Here is a 16271-nt window from a genome sequence, read left to right as displayed (position 1 = left end):
TTATGCCCTATTGTTGTTATATATGTGAAATTACCCTTTAAAAAAAAGCAGAAAGCTTCAGCTGAGCCCTAATGATCATTTACCCCAGATTCCAAAAGTTGGAGGTTCAAGCTGAGACAACCGCGGTCTCCTTCTGTATTTTAGGATAAGGCCCTAGGTGTCAAAGCCCAAGGGTGGCTGTGAAAACTCTTCAAATTATGGAGAACTTCAGAGATGTCCAAACATGTCCTTGTGCCTTTTATGTTTCATTTCTCTTGGTTGTATATTAAGAAAGGAGTGTCTAGCTTGGCACAACCATTTATGACGGAGAACTGTTGGTACCACAGAAAAGAACCAGGCAAGGCAAGAGGTTTCCAGTGAAACTCCAAAGGCCTGAGGCAGAGACATACCGTCATCTCTATGGCTCCCAGCAGGGTTTCTCTGTCCACTTTTCCCATTCTCCGTGGTCCTGTTGAAGTGAAGGAGAGGCTAACATGGAAACACCAGAAGAAGAAAGGCATGCCAGTTGAGTGGAAGCAGAGACCAAGAATCCAACCTCAGAGAATGGGGGCTGTAGACAGGAGGTAAGTCAGCCATGTAAAGGGAGCTATAGACTCCAGATGCAGAGGATGAAGTTCAAGGGGAAAGGAAGACAGCACTGAGATCCAGATGTTGGAGATGGCCAGTTTTGAGTCTGCTTGTAAGTCAATACTGTTAGCCCTCAGTCAGCAGACAGAATTTCCTTAGTTATAGTCTCTCTGACAAGGCATCCCTTGCCTTGAGGACTGGTGCTCTTATCAGTGCTGAAGAAAAAGAGAGGGAAGAAGAATGGTGATGAGAAAGAGGAGCAGGAGTGAGGGGTAGAGAAAGGGAAGGAAGGAGGAAGAGGAGAGAAGAAAAGAAGAGGAATGACCTCTGAGTTATTAGTTGAGGCTTTTCTACTTATAGACAAAGGTCAGGGCCAGACACAGGCAATTATAATCAAACCACCATCAAGAGTGCCTTTCATGCTCAGGGCCTGGTTTATTACTATTGTCTAATGCCAGTCAAGTTGTATGGTACTGTATGATGCCACCATCTTTCCTCCCTCTAGAGTCTCAACCTTCAGCCAAACCTCGCCATTGTGTTCTGATGAGGACTCCCTACACCTACCCATCCACAGCTCAACAGTCAGCAGCTCCCTTACAAATGAGATTTGCTCACATGGCTTGGTACTACTATGTGAGTGCTGAAGCCTACAAGTCCAGGCTGGCCTCTTACCTCTACAGTTCAACTGACTCTTGAATCCCAACAACTACATCTTTGCTAAGTCATGCTAGGGGCCATGTCAGAATTCCAAGAGGTAAAGGCCACAAAGTCAACCACTAATTCTGGCCCCCAATCTCCAGAACAAACAAGGTCTGAGGCACAGGAATTTCTATAGTAGAAAATCACATAGAAGCCTACCCTTGTGATTCTTAAGACCTCGGATGAGCACCCTGCATGGGGCATGTGGTATAAATCCAACACTGTGTTTGAAGAACATAAGCTGACATCTATTCATTTGTCCTTTTCTAACATAAATTTTTGCCTTCAGTGATATTTACTACCCTTTGTAAAGTGGGTCACTCTATCCCTCCATGCCATGACCAGAAGAACTGAAGGAAACGGTCATTAGGTTGACAAAATGTCCCATACATCCATGTCAGTTAAAAAGAAAAAATATAACCGAGATATTCTCTGCACCACCTCCCAGGATTCCTGACATCTGCCGTAAACCTCAGGCCATATGTCTTTCCCTCCAATAAGGAAAGTCGTCACACACCAGAGCTAAGGTCGTGTCAGAAAGAATTATTGACTTATAACCATATCTTCCTCCGCCCCACTAATGATTTCCACAAATATACCCCCAATCATCTTTTTTATAATATGCTTTCCAGAAATTACTGAGAGGCCCAGGGGGGCTTTGGGGGGGTCTGTGCTTAGGGATTTGACAGGTCATGTTAATGAGCCTCACATCCATATTTATTTCGGGATTTATTTATTTAGGATGGAATGTTCTGGTTGCATGATCCTTGCTGAGCGGGCAATGGAGAAGACACAGAGGAATGGCTGGGGGGGGGGGGCATGGGAGCAGCCTCCAAGGCCTTGGTGAAACAGCTCCAGGGGTACAGTTTACTGCTCCCCCTTCCATGGCACAGAATCCTCTGCCCTCAGGTTGTCAAGTTGGCAAGGGGAGAAAATAAAAATAACCAAAAGATAAACAAAGTAAATGTACAACTCACAAACCCTGTAGCTAAAAGCTTACCCCAAGAAAGAGCCACACCCTCCACAGAATGTTTCAATCTGCTGCCCTCCTAGGAAGGATGAGAAGCAGAACATGGGGTCTGCAGGACAGTACTGGACATCTGCTGCTTCCTCGACTTGGGAACGAACTGATTTCCACCATAGCTGGGTGTAAAGCGGCTCTCCTACCACCTAAAGGCAGGATTCACAGACTCAGAAAATCACAAAGCAACTCTTTTCCTGGACCAGCCCTGACTGGTGGACCATTCCTCCTCAGCTCAGGATACTGTGTGGAAACAGGATTCAGGAGCCATTGGGTGTGGCACCCAGCATCCAGCTCACCATACCCAGGAAGAGTGAACACGCTCATCTGAGCAGAAGTTACTTCTTCTCCGACCCAGTAGCCTGCCACATAACTTCTGGCTAAACACACTCTAACAAATGTTATTCTTGCTCCCAACTATCCATCCAGAACAAGGACAAATCACTCTAGAAAAGCCACCAGCATCCTGCCGAGTAAACCTCACAGTGGCAGCAGAAGCATCCAGGCTTAGAGAGCCAGGAAGTCCTAGCATCCTGGAAGTCATTGCCTCCTCACAGGCCCTGCTTTACAAGCACTCCCGTGCAGGCGCATTAACCAACATGTACAGGGATCCTGACAGGCAGCGTGACTGCAAATCATATAAGAGAATGACCCGCAAAATAAGAGGGCTTCTCATGCTTCCCACCCAAGTTGTCTAAGAGATTTCTATTCTCTTTCAGCAAAACTCAAAAGAAAAAAAAAAAAGTCATCTACAGAGCTCCATCTTGTGGCAAGCAGTACCCTTTCCTCCAAAATGGGGCTGGGGAGGGTGGGGGCTGGGGGTGGGGCAGGAGCAGGATGGCCAGGTAGCAGAGAAGGGAGCTTTAACCCTCGAGATTTTTCTTACCTGATAGGAGAGAATAGAAGGGGGAAAAAACTATCAGGGCAGTTAGAAAAAAAAAAGGAAGTAGACGATTAGTTTAATCTGCAAACCTGATTAATAGATTAGGGAAAATGCAAAGTGTCTATTTGCCAAAGCTCCTGTCGCAAAGGAAAAGTGACACACATCTAACTTTCTAATAAGGCAAAGATAGCCAGCCACCTTCAGAGCAGGGCTGAGCTGCCTTGCCCTGGTTGTCAAGAAGTTGCATCTTGCTGTCTCGGGGTTTGTAGCCAGGTTTCATACAACGCATTTGTAAATTATCACCAGGGAGAAGAAACGTGTACAGGACACTCGTGTGTGCTTCCACCAGCTACAGGGCAGGCTTTCTGTGCAGTGTTTGAGTTGGGAGCTCTGCTCTTGTGCTGTCTCACTCCCTGTGTGCTAGGTGAAATTATGAATTCAGGGCATCTGTGTGCTTCAGTGTGCATATGTAAAATTGCCTTCCGCGGTGCAAGCGGCCAACAAAGTCCTTGTTTTGAAAGTAGGAGCTTGAGAGACCAAGGGAATCTCCAGTACGCCTAACCTTTCACACCAACGTGTTTTTTCAACACTGCTTTCAGGCAGGAAGAAGCAGAGAGCTGTGTTAGAAAGATTTAGGGTAGGCTGTAGACTGTCCGAGCACCAGTTCTTAAATGACACAGAGGGAGGTGTGAGACAGAAGAAATGGGGTGGGAACGGAGTGAACACACTTCATGTTTTTAAAACAAGAATAAATGGGTCCCTGTCAAAGATATTTCTTGCTAATAATCATTTGCTCTCAACACTGTAAAATTAGCATCTTTTTCCTCCTATGAGAGGAATGAGAGAATCGACTGGCTATGACTGTGGGTGCTGAGTGACACTTGTCTGGGTGGGACAGGTCCTTTGGGCTTTTTGACTTCCTGTCTTAGGCATTTTGACTAAAATCCTACAGTTATTGTTTCTCTCTCTCTCTCTCTCTCTCCTCTCTTGTTTATTAGTCCCTTAAATTCTGAGCCCCATCCCCAAACACACACATACACACACACACACACAAAGAAATTGTCCCTCTCAAAAGGTGACACCCTCAGATCTTCAAGGACCTTATTTCACATGATAAAAGAATCAACCAGCACAGCAAGGCAGGGCAGAAGAGATTCCTCAATTATCCACTCACGCTTCCTCCTGGTATCAAACCACATATTTCTGGGTATCACAAGGGTTTACGCCATGCGAATCACATTAAAATATGCTAGTACATAGCAGCTTCTGATGGTTAATTTGGCTTCTATATAGTGGGGCACTAAAGTTTTCATGTCAATCAATTGGTACAATGCTCCTGCTGTAAGTCACTGGGTGGGGGGGCGGCGCAAGGGATGGCAAAACTCCGTTTTCAGTGAGTATATTGCCTGCAAAATTGGGCAAGAAAGAAAAAAGAGAGAAAGCTCGCAAGCTACCAACTAAAGCCTGCTGTGGCAATGGAAAACAAAGAGAGCGCAGGAAGGGAAATGGAGCCGGCTGGAGAGCAGCAGCAGGCGCTTCAGAGGACCCAGGGGAAGACTTACAAATGGCTCCATCGGAGCAGAAGGAAGCCGGAGCATCAGAAGGCCAAGTGCAGCTGAGAGGAAGAGCCAATGAGAGAGTCAACAAGGAGCTGGTCCAGATGGGCCTGGCGGGATGGATGCAGAGGGCTCCCTGCTCGACAGGGAGGATGGCTGCCCCGGGAGAAGACAGATTGAGCTTAGCTTTCCCAGGAAGTGAAGGGGGTGTGCCCACCATGGCTGCAAAAACAAACTCCTGGGGAAGAAAGATGAAATTCTAAGTCACATTTGCCTTCAAGAAGAAGCCAGAAAGAAACCAAGAGACAGAACTGCCACCCAGGCACCCCCAACCCCTGCCTCAATGCAGATGCCATCACTAACCCCAGCTGCTGCTGTGCGTCCCGGGATCCCTGACACGGTTGTTCGGAAATATCTCCATTGTTCAGAAACACCTGCACTGCTCTTTCCATGTCGTGAACACTGAGGACAAAGCTTGGGTGGGCTTTTCTAGATGTTTGGGCCACATGGCCTGATCCTCTGTGAAGGCCCAAGAGACCACATACCTCAGTGATCATTATAACCTTGGAAACAGAAACTTAGCTTCTACAAATCACACACACACACACACACACACACACACACACTTGCTGATAATGCATGTAAAACCAGGGAGAGACACTGAGAACTTAAACTGGGGGAAATGGGATGTTAAATATATGTGGCTGGGAAAGGGGCATGATCAAACAACATCGCTGCACCTGACCACACAGAGGTCACACACATACTACAGCTGTGCTTCCCAGAGCAAACCACCCATGACTTCTGCCAGCCCCAAGATCTTCAAAAAGTTTAGTTCTGTGTCCTCATGACAACCTGCTAAGGAGGCAGGGGAACTAAGGTAGATATAGGAGCTGTTAATCTGAAAGGCAAGATTAACTCGTAATCTGCTGTGCTACCTGGACCACCTGAACAAGGTGGACTTTAACTCTCCCTATCTGTCTTCTAACCCAGGGAGGAAACCCTGAGAACAGGCAGAAGATGCCCGATGGCGTGGTGTGCCCTGAAGCTAGGCACTCTTGGCTTTTCATCTTTCCCTCAGGCCTTTCACTCCTGTTATCTTTCGGGCTCCTCCCTACAGAACTAGGGCACGGCCATCATTATCCCCAGATCACTGCCAAAGGAGCTGCCACTGATTTTGAATTGACTTAGAGGGATGACTGGCAGAGCCAGGGCAGGGGCTGTGGGTTGCAGGCCAGCACTCTGTTGAAAGGACCAACCATGCTGTGAATGGTCTCCGTGGATGAGGCTAATCATGCTAGCTCATCTCTTAACACCGAGGCCTGCAATTTCCCCTTCACGTTTTGGGATCCAAGAACATGAAGTAGTAAACCATTTAGGGGGTGCAGCTCTCTTCTAAGTGTAATGGACACAAACTGCAGAACACACAGACTGTAGCAGCCAAAGGAAGCTCAGAGAGCACAGGACCCAAGCCCCTTCCGAAAGCCAAAAATGCCCAGACTACAGAGGGTCTGGAGAGAAGTTTTTAAGGGGGAGACTGGTTGCCATCCTTGTGATCTTCCAGCTCTGGTAATTGAGCTGATGAAGTTGGCTTTGCCTGGGGTGTATGGCTGTAAGAAACTCTCCTGCCATCAAGGCTTTATTTCTGTAAAAGGCAAAGATAATGTGGGCTGGGTATTCCTTCCCGACATATAATTCATTTAAGTCAGAAATGTTCTCCAATGGCCTTTTCCCCCCCTACTCTCCAAGTTTACATGCACCATGATCCAAAAAGATATAAATTGCCATTGGGAAAAGGGGGCAGACGGCTCCTTCCCAAGACACAAACACCAGGGTCTCATTTTCCCCGATACTTTTATTTTGCTGCTAATAAAATTGGGTGGTTAAACCTCCATGGTAGAGTATGAATATCACACCAGAGTCAAGCTTTAACACCAGCGAAAACTCTATTAAAATGCTGCCCCAGAGACAGGGAATTTGAATGTTGGCCCTACAGGTCCGGTTGGGCCTGAAAACTGAGAAGACGAACTTCCTAAGTCTTGCTGAACAGGCCACACAGATGGGTTTTATTTTATTTTTTTTTTAACTTTAGACTAATTTCCTCATGGAAAAGAGGGGGGAAAAAAAGAAGAAGAAAGGAATCAGAACTCCAAGCTGACTTGTGAGAGGCAGCGGCTGGATGGGAGGAAGGAGAGACGGAGCTGGCAGAGTTACTGAGGCTGCAACCACACCAATAGCTCAGGACAGGAGGTGGGAAGAGAGCACGGTGGTGGCGTCCCGTGATCTGGATCCAAATATACAGCTCTGAGCTGGGGAGATGGATCAGCCAGGAAAGTGCTTGCCACTCAAGCCTGAGGGTGTGGTTCTGATTCCCAAGAAACAATGCTTAAACAAGCAAACAAAACAAAACAAAAAGCATCTGGGTATAGTGCCACACACCTATAATCCCAGAACTATGGAACTGAATATCAGAAAATCCCAGGCTCACTAGGCAGACTAACCAATCACTGAGTTCCAGGCTTAGTGAGAGATGCCGATGATGATGATGATGGTGGTGGTGGTGGTAGTGGTGGTGGTGGCGGCAGCAATAACAATGATGTTGATAGCCAGGCGGTGGTGGTGCACACCTGTAATCCCAGCACTTGGGAGGCAGAGGCAGGTGGATTTCTAAGTTCGAGGCCAGCCTGGTCTACAGAGTGAGTTCCAAGACAGCCAGGGCTACATAGAGAAACCCTGTCTCAAAAAAACAAAAACAAAAACAAAAACAAAAAAAAAACAATGATGTTGATGATGCAGAGAACTGAGGAAGACACTGGAATTTGACCTGTGGGGACACTTGCATTCCCATCTTCGGGCACACATGTAAACATGTACAAATACACACAGGCACATGTGAAAATGTACTGGGTTTAAAGAGCTGATTTCAGAAGGAGGCATCATGAGGCTGGAGGGATGGCTTAGTGGTTAAGAGGGGCTTGCTGCTCTTACATAAGAACTGGGTTCAGTTCCCAGAATCCACATCAAATGGCTCACAGTTTCAGGAGATCTGCCGGCCTCCTCAGGCCTCCTGCAAGCACCTACATGTCCATAGTAAACATACAAACACACATACACACATACACACACAACTTAAAAGTTGCAAAAAATGAATAGCAGAGTGGTCCAGCTGGGAGGAAAGAAGGCAAACACCTTTAAATGGGCCAAGGTTGAAGGTTGGCGCTCCTGGCTTCTAGAATTTTCTCTACCTTTTAGGTACATGGGCCACTAAACCAGTTTCAACTTTGGGAAGTAAGTGTGTGCTAATGTCTTTGGGCATCCTGACAGGTCTGTGAAGAGAATGAACCTTTAAATCTGTTTGTAGCATTGCCTTACTTACCTGCTGTTGACACTAAAAATTCCACTGAAGTGGCTTAGGGGTAAAACTCACCTAACTAATTTTACCACCCTTAAAATTTACTTAAAAGAAAATAACATTTATCAAATCAAGGAAGAATCAAGAACCCCAAGAATAAATGTAACCAACATTTGTTTTAAATATAACAAGCTTACATTTTACATTGTGCAGCCAATAGGTTTTGAAAGTTAGCAAAAATCTATTAAAAAGTGGTGAAGATTTTAACGAAATCCTTATATAGACTCTTAAATATTACTGTTAAGAGTGACTCCGAATGCACGTGACAATTGACACCACGTTATTCAACATCTTCTGGTTTTTGAGAAACAACCCTAACAATACCGTGATATAGCCTGTGCATAGAGTACTGTTCAATATACATTTTACTAACACAATCAATGAATTTAGCCAAGATGTGTTTAAGAAGAGAGTATTTGAGGATTAGGGAAGGTTCGAGAAATGAAATGGGGGCTAAGCTAACAAATCTATTAGAAATAAGATCAACAACTTAAAATTTAAACCAATCTTAAGCATATATTTGAACTTGGATATGCAGAAATGGTGTACAAATCCCCAAGGGCCAATGATACACTCCCAGGATCAACAGCCCTATAGACAGTTAAATTACTCAGAAAGCCGGGGAATTTATCAAACATGAATTTCAAAGTGGATTCTGGTCTCCAGAAAAAAAAAGAAAAAGAAAAAAAAAAGAAAGTGTCCTTTAGTGTACATACAAAATAAATGTTTTCTAAAAGCCCTTTCTACTATATGTTTTTAACTACAAATTGGCTTAGCTTTGTGATTTACCTGAAGTAAAAGGAAAAGAATTTTTGCTTTGATACAAGCTGTCTGGGTCAAAGGCGTACACAAATGTTTGCAAATACTAAAGAAAAAACTTTGATTGCACCTATTGACTTGATTGGTGCAAATCAAAGAAATAGTTTTTGACCTTTCACCTCTGCCGGCACACTCCTAGTAACCAACTCCATCATGGGAATGTTATTGTGCAATAAGTCTTCTACACAGAGGGAATTTGTACAAACCCATCTTAGATTCTGGGTGACAGTTATAACAGCCCTGCTAAAGTTTGTTAAAGCAGACAGACTGAGACAGAATGCACTGAAGCCTGCAAAAGCCCTTAGAAACATAGGCAGTATTTAGTTCATAACCTCAATATTTAGTTTATTGATCAGAAGCAATATTAACTTCTCCTATTGCTGACAGATAATTTGTCAAAAATACTTTAAATAACAACATTTGTTTGTTTTATCTAAGATAACTCAAGAAATTACTGATCTGCCCTCAGGCTACAGAATTTGAGGCCAAGTTCCCTGACAAGGAACCTTGAGTACCCTGGTCCCAAAGCACCACCCCCTCATTCTTCCTATGTAATTGTGAGGTGCCTACCTCCTCATTGTAAAACAGATGGGTGGGTATACTATTGTGGAATATTTGATCTGTCCAAAAATCTTGAAAAATAGTGGGTTGGGTTTGTTTTGTTTTGTTTTTTGTTGTTTGATACTCACCTCAGCCTGCTCTTGGCACATGAATTCACAAGGCCAAAGACTTTTTTTCACAGATAGGCCCCACTCATGTACCACATCAAGCAGTCAAAGGAAAGAACAGTAGCTGGTAGCCTGGAGACAAGGTCAGCTGTCTGGAAGGCATTCACAGACCTTGGTAACTTGGTTTCATTGTCAACACTATGACAATCAGTGTGTAGACATCCTGCTGTTGTCTGTCAGGTTTCAGAGCAAAGTCATTGGCTGGGGTGTCTGGACATGACAGCCTTGTGAACACCAATACACTCTCAATTCTTGATTCTCATGAGGGCTCCAGTCCCCAAAGCCATCATAATCTAAAGAAGACGTTCACCCCTTAAACTGTGTGCGTTTGTAACACTGAGGCTTTGACTGTGACCAACCCTAAGCAGACCTCTGTGCACAGCACAGCACGCCACCCCTCAGCAATCCTCATCCCCGTGTGTGTGTGTGTGTGTGTGTGTGTGTGTGAGAGAGAGAGAGAGAGAGAGAGAGAGAGAGAGAGAGAGAGAGAGAGAGAGCATGCATCTTTTTGAAGGGAGTGGCTCACCTCCCCATCCCTCCTCCTTATATGCCATAGATGCTCAGGAGACCGCGTACAGATTATCAGGAGACTCTATAGGTTATCTTCGCACTCCCTATCCAAAGAGACTTGGCTTTGTCCTGCTTCCTACTGTGTCTTCCTACTATGCCAGGGAAACCAGACACATCTAAGCTCCAGACAGTGGCTGGCATAGCAGCCTGAACAGTTTTTTTTTAATGTGTTCTGTGCACCTCAGCAGGACCACCATCATAAATACCAGAGACAGAACAGTCTAAGCACCAAGAATCTTCTTCCTTGGGATCTAGACATCTAAATCATGGGGTCACCAGGCATGATTGATTGCTTCTAGCACTTTCCCTAGATTGTAAGTGTCCACCCGTATGTCTCTCCGAATCTCCTTTTCTTCAGAAAACACCACTCAGACTAGACTTGAACCCACTTATGCGACCTTGTTCTACCTTAACAACCTCTGGATCAGCCCTACTTTCAAGTACAGTCACATCTTGCATTGAAGAGAGAAGGTCTCCACCATATTAATTCAGGGGGACACAGTTTATGCTACATCCCGCCTTCCCAACCCTTCCCAGGCTATTGATTGATTGATTATTTGGTTTGGGCTTTATGAGTCAGAGTCTCACTCTGTAGCCTCTTCTGTCCTGGAACTTTCCAGGTAGCCCACACCAGCCTCAAATGTGCAGCGATCCTTCTGCCTCAGTCTTCTAAATCCTGGACTTACAAACACACACCTCCACACCAGTCTTCTCTGGCTTATTCAGACCACAGAAAGTTCATTACCAAGTTGACTTTCTCAGCTGGAAACATCTGTCCCGAAATGACAAGCGATGACAAGTGAGCTTCGAGAGGGATCAGAGGGGTCCACCACAGATGAGCACAGGCAAACCCGTGGGCATATTTCACACAGCTCAGCCCTCACACCAGCGCTGGAGTCTTTGATCCTGGAACCAGCTCTGTACGAGAGGCTTGGGAGGTATTAATCAATGAATACAGATTAATTTATGAGACGAGAAGATGCAGAGCAAGTGGCCCAAGGTCGCACGGCTAATTATGGCCTACGTCTTGCAACGACGAGAACATACTCCTTCTAGTACCCCTTGCTGTCCCCTGTGCAATGAGGAGATGCCGGGAATACGATTTCACAGCAGTTCTTTTGGCTTAAAACACGTTTATCATCTCGCATAAGTTATGACCCCAACTCTCTCACACGAAGATCAGATCACAATAAAAAACACACATCGTGCAGGTGGCTAATGTGATTTATTAAATTTTCTCAATTTTTGTGTATTAGGAAGTTCCTCCCCACAGGAAAATTTTCCAAATATTGAAAACATATGTACATAGGACAAAGCTGGAAAAGAAAAAAAAAGACTTATTACAATACATCACACATAATAAATGTGTTCTTAACAAAGTCTGTATGAACTTTCACATCAATCAAGAGTGGAGGCTGCTTGATTCCGTATAATTAACCAGGAAGTCATATTACAAGTGATAAATATCACAGACAGTAAAGTGGAGCAAAGGAATATTGACCTTAAGTGCTCATTAAGAATGCAGGGTTTTTGATGGGCCTCAACGCAATCATTACTCAGTTAATTGAAGGGTCAAGTTTCCCAAAGATTAATAATTAGACGTCCAGTGGCCTGTGCATTGGAGGTTTGATAAATGCCAAAAGAGGCCCCATTGGGGGTTCCTGGACTTCAGAACCTGGACACTTTCAGTTCTTATTGTATTTGGAAATAAAAAAAAAAAACATGGAGCTTAAGAAAGAATGATTTCCTGCTGGGACAGAGCCCCTGAAGAGTCTCTCTGAAGACGGTTGATAAGACCACCCTTGACTTGGTCAATGATGGTGGTTCCACCACACTTGCAGGTCATCATCCCTCTGCACTTGTAGACACCCCTTTCAGGTGGCCTCAGGAGCTCCAGGAAGGACATTGCCTGCAGCAGCAGTCAATCCCATATGGGGTCCATGACCTACAGTTCAAGAAGTTTTGATGCTAAACCCTTCATTCTGTATGAGCACTTAAGAGCAATCTTCCTTTGCTCCCCTTTCCTGTCTGTGATATTTATCACTCATGAGGCTAAACTACCACTTGAAACAAAAACTTTTCTGGCTCAGTCTCAACTGTACTCCCACAACCTACTCTGCATCAGCATGTGTATCTTGCTGGTCAGGTGAGGCAGCCATTTTGAATACAGATGTAAATCCACCTTCCTTCTCCTTCCGGAGCCTGGGAGCTCTTGATGGTCTGGTTAGTGTCCTCCCCTCCCTCCACATGCCCAGCCCAGAGTCCTGTGAGTGAGATGATACATCTGCTGTGTTGGAGGTCGGACTAAGAAAGATAGGCATGTTAAATTAAGTAGAATATACCTAAACCCATGTTTGGGCAAAAGCCATGTGGTGAGAGAAAGGACAGCAGGAAACAAGGGCAAAATCAGGAAGGAATCAGCCAGAGAGACCGATGTCCATTTCCTACGTCACAAAAGTCTTAGAACTAAAGGATGCCCATCACTGAAAACAACCTAAGCACCCAGCAGTAAGAGACTAGTTTAATAATGATCTCTTGCTTCATTGAGGACACCACTGGGGCACTAAAGAGCAGTAAGCACTAAAGACTGACTGCCAGGACAGCAAAGATAGGAGAACACTTAACAATGCACATGGAGATCCTGACAGGTAATGAGATAATAGAGTTGCTGTGAGGAAACACCACCGCCAGAAGTAAGGTGGAGAGGAAGGGGTTTGTTTTGTTTACATTTCCATATCACTATTCATCCTCAAAGATAGAGCAGGAACCTGGAGGCAGGAGCTGTTACAGAGGCTATGGAGAAGTACTGCTTACTGGCTTACTGGCTTACTGGCTTACTGGCTTACTCAGTCTGCTTTTTTACAGAACCAGGGACTACTAGTCCAGGGGATCGGGACTGGACCATTATACTGGGGTAAAATGAACACTTCCCCACCAATCACTAAGAAAATGTCCTACATACATGTCTGCATTCCATCCTGATCATTAATAGGGGAAGTAAACAACCCAAAATTACTTTAGGAAGTCCCTAAACCTGAACAAATGCACTGTGACATCACAACTGCCAGTAACTTGAATTTGGGAGCCTACTCCTGGCTTCCAAGGGCATTTCACAGACATACAAATTAACAAATATTTAAAAGGACCTCAGTGCTTTTTGACACATTGATGGTTAGTTCCTGAGTTCATTCTTGAATCTTTTTTTTTTTTGTGATTGTTTGACCCATGTGATAATAGTGACACTTTGGGCTTCTGGGCCAACCCTTAAAAAATAGCTGAGCCAATACCATCTTGTTCACTGGTAGCTCCATCTCGCAAGTGGGACTAGTACCCTGCACATTTGTGGACAAATTAAAAGAACATTACTTTGGTTTTGAAATGGTTCATTACATAGCAGCAGATAGCTGATATGGTTTCCTCAGCTCATTACCAGTCTCAGCTAATTATTTTGCATTTCTGTACCACCCACCAATTGTATGGTTTTTTGTTTGTTTGCTTGCTTCCTTTCCCTCTTACCAGCTATTTTGAACCTGATGGTTTCATGCATTAGCAATAAGCTGGTAGAGTTAAAAGAACTACTGGGGACAGCCAAACACTGGGTAATTCCTGGGGAACCCCAAAGAAGAAGAGGAGGAAAGATTCTAGGAGCCAGAGGGCTTAGCACATAGAGACTGAAATGACAATCACAGATTGAGTACGGGTCTGAGCTAGGTCCTCTGCATATATGTTTTGGTTGTGTAGTTTGGTGTTCTTGTGGGATCCCTAACAGTAGGGATAGGATGGGGTATCTCTGACTCTTTCCTACACTTGGGACCCTTCTCTTATAGGGTTGCCTCATTCAGTCTTGATATAAGGGCTTGTGCCTGGTCTTACTGTGATTTGCTGTGCCATACTTGGTTGGTATCCTAGGACACCTGCTCTTTTTCTTTCTTACTTTCTCCTTTCTTTTTAAGGGAACCAGAGGAGAACCAGTATATCTAAGGAAGAGGAGAGATTCATGGTGTGGAGGACGTGGAGGAAACTCTGGTCAGGATGTAATGTGTGTAAAGAGTGTGTGTGTGTGTGTGTGTGTGTGTGTGTGTGTGTGTGTGTGTGTGTATGTGTGTGTGTGTGTATGTGTGTGCTTGCACATGCACACAGGTATGGAGGTATTCCTATAGAGACTAGAGGAAGACATCAGATGTCCTCTATGGCTTTCCACCTTGTTCCCTTGGGACAAGATCTCACTGAACTTAGAGCTTAGTTTTTCCAACTAGGCTACCCCACCAATCCTCTTATCCATGCCCCTCCCTCCAGCACTGGCCAGCACATAGGTGCTGGGGATTCAGGTCCAGGTCCTCATATTTGCACCGTAAGCATTCTTACCACTAAACTATCTTCCCAAGCCAAATATCTTTTATTTTATAACTTGGGCTTTACCGTGTGTTCCAGATTTTCTAGAATAATTTGTGGTGCATGAGGGTGTGGGAAAAGGTATGGGAGGGTCTGTCCCCAGCTTTGACCCAACAATAGAACACTGTAAAATCCAAAGGGACAGTATGCTCTGAGACAGAATGCACAGGCAGCCAGGAATCCAGAGAGGAGACGATGAATGGAAGAAATAGGGGATCACAGAAAAAGCAAGGGAAGGTGCAGAGGCCAGGCTCTTCCAGCCTCCTTCCTCCTCCCTTGGCTCGCATTCTTCAACTCTAGTCTCCTTAGCCCAGAATCCTAGGGAGCCAGAGGTTTCAGGAGGGGTCACTCCTGGAACATATCCTCCACCATCACCCTTGACCTCGCCCCCCCCCTCTCCCCCATCTAACCTCTTTGAAGGCATCATCTTATAGCAGTCAGTAGCCGCCAGGCCCAGCCTGCCTCCTCATTTCACACCTGGGCTTCCCACCACCACCACCACCCCGGTCTTGAGAACTTAATGCTTGTGCTGAGGTCCAGCCTAGAGTACTGATCCAAAGCTGAAAATTTCTTATCTTGGTACCAGTTCCTCCCTCAGGCCAGCCAGTTTTCTTCTTTTTGATTCCTGCATAAAGAGGCCACTGTGAATTTTCATTCTGCCCTCCATGAGGCATCCACTAATGAGGACTTTTTAATACCACATACTTGCACATATTCAAGGAGTGGTCATTTCTCAGCCCATTCAGAAAAGCCGTCTTGAGACAGAAGGTAGGGTGCTCCGTGAGTGCAGGCTGGGACCCCATCTATGTCTAGCATCCCTGAACAGTCCCATGGCTCCTGGCAGCGTCAGGTGCAAAGCATAATGAATGGCCCTCTAGAAGCTCTGGGTTTCTGTCCTGTTTTTATTCTGTTCCTTGTCTTCAGTGTGCAACAGCCCGTAGTGTCGCAAGAGGTCGGTTTTATATGTGGGAGCAGCACCAAACTATTTAGTTTTAAAATGACACTACTGTTTAAGACCCTGTAATTTTCAGAAGCTCTGATTTAGTGTTGTGACAGTCCGTAGGACTCATTTCATACCCTCAAAAAGAGCTGGTCAAAGTGTTAAATAAACATGAGGCTTACTTCATGCTCGCTTTCCAAGAATGTAAACCCTGTGATACTCTAAAGATTAAATACCGCTCCGCACACAAACAAGCGATCGTCTCGCGGTTACTTCTTCCCGTAGCTTCGTTTCATGTAGTAATTATTTTGTGTTCAGACAAAGACTTTAATTAGGAGTCATAAAGGGATTCTGAAGAGCGAATAAGTAGTTTCATCAAACTGATAATAAACAGACAGTTCTAGAACAAGGAGCCACCCCACATGCAAGCCATAACAAAGCAGAGATGCACAAGTCACTGACTAAACCCAGTTCCACAAAGGACTGTTTGAGGAGGTCACAGGAAAAAGAGACTGTGCCACACACCTTCACATCCTGAAAGAGAAGAGGGACTCATTAATGTCTGGTGGATAGTAAAGGTTGAGAATTGCCTCTGAATGTGAAAATTTTAAGCCTTTTAATCCTGAGCTCCCAACTCTAGTGACTGAAAATTGTTTGATTCTTTGAAATGACAGTATAAAAGTA

Source organism: Apodemus sylvaticus, chromosome 1 (assembly GCF_947179515.1).
Source record: "Apodemus sylvaticus chromosome 1, mApoSyl1.1, whole genome shotgun sequence".
In the NCBI taxonomy this organism is placed as follows: domain Eukaryota; kingdom Metazoa; phylum Chordata; class Mammalia; order Rodentia; family Muridae; genus Apodemus; species Apodemus sylvaticus.
Note: the sequence above shows the minus strand (reverse complement) of the source record.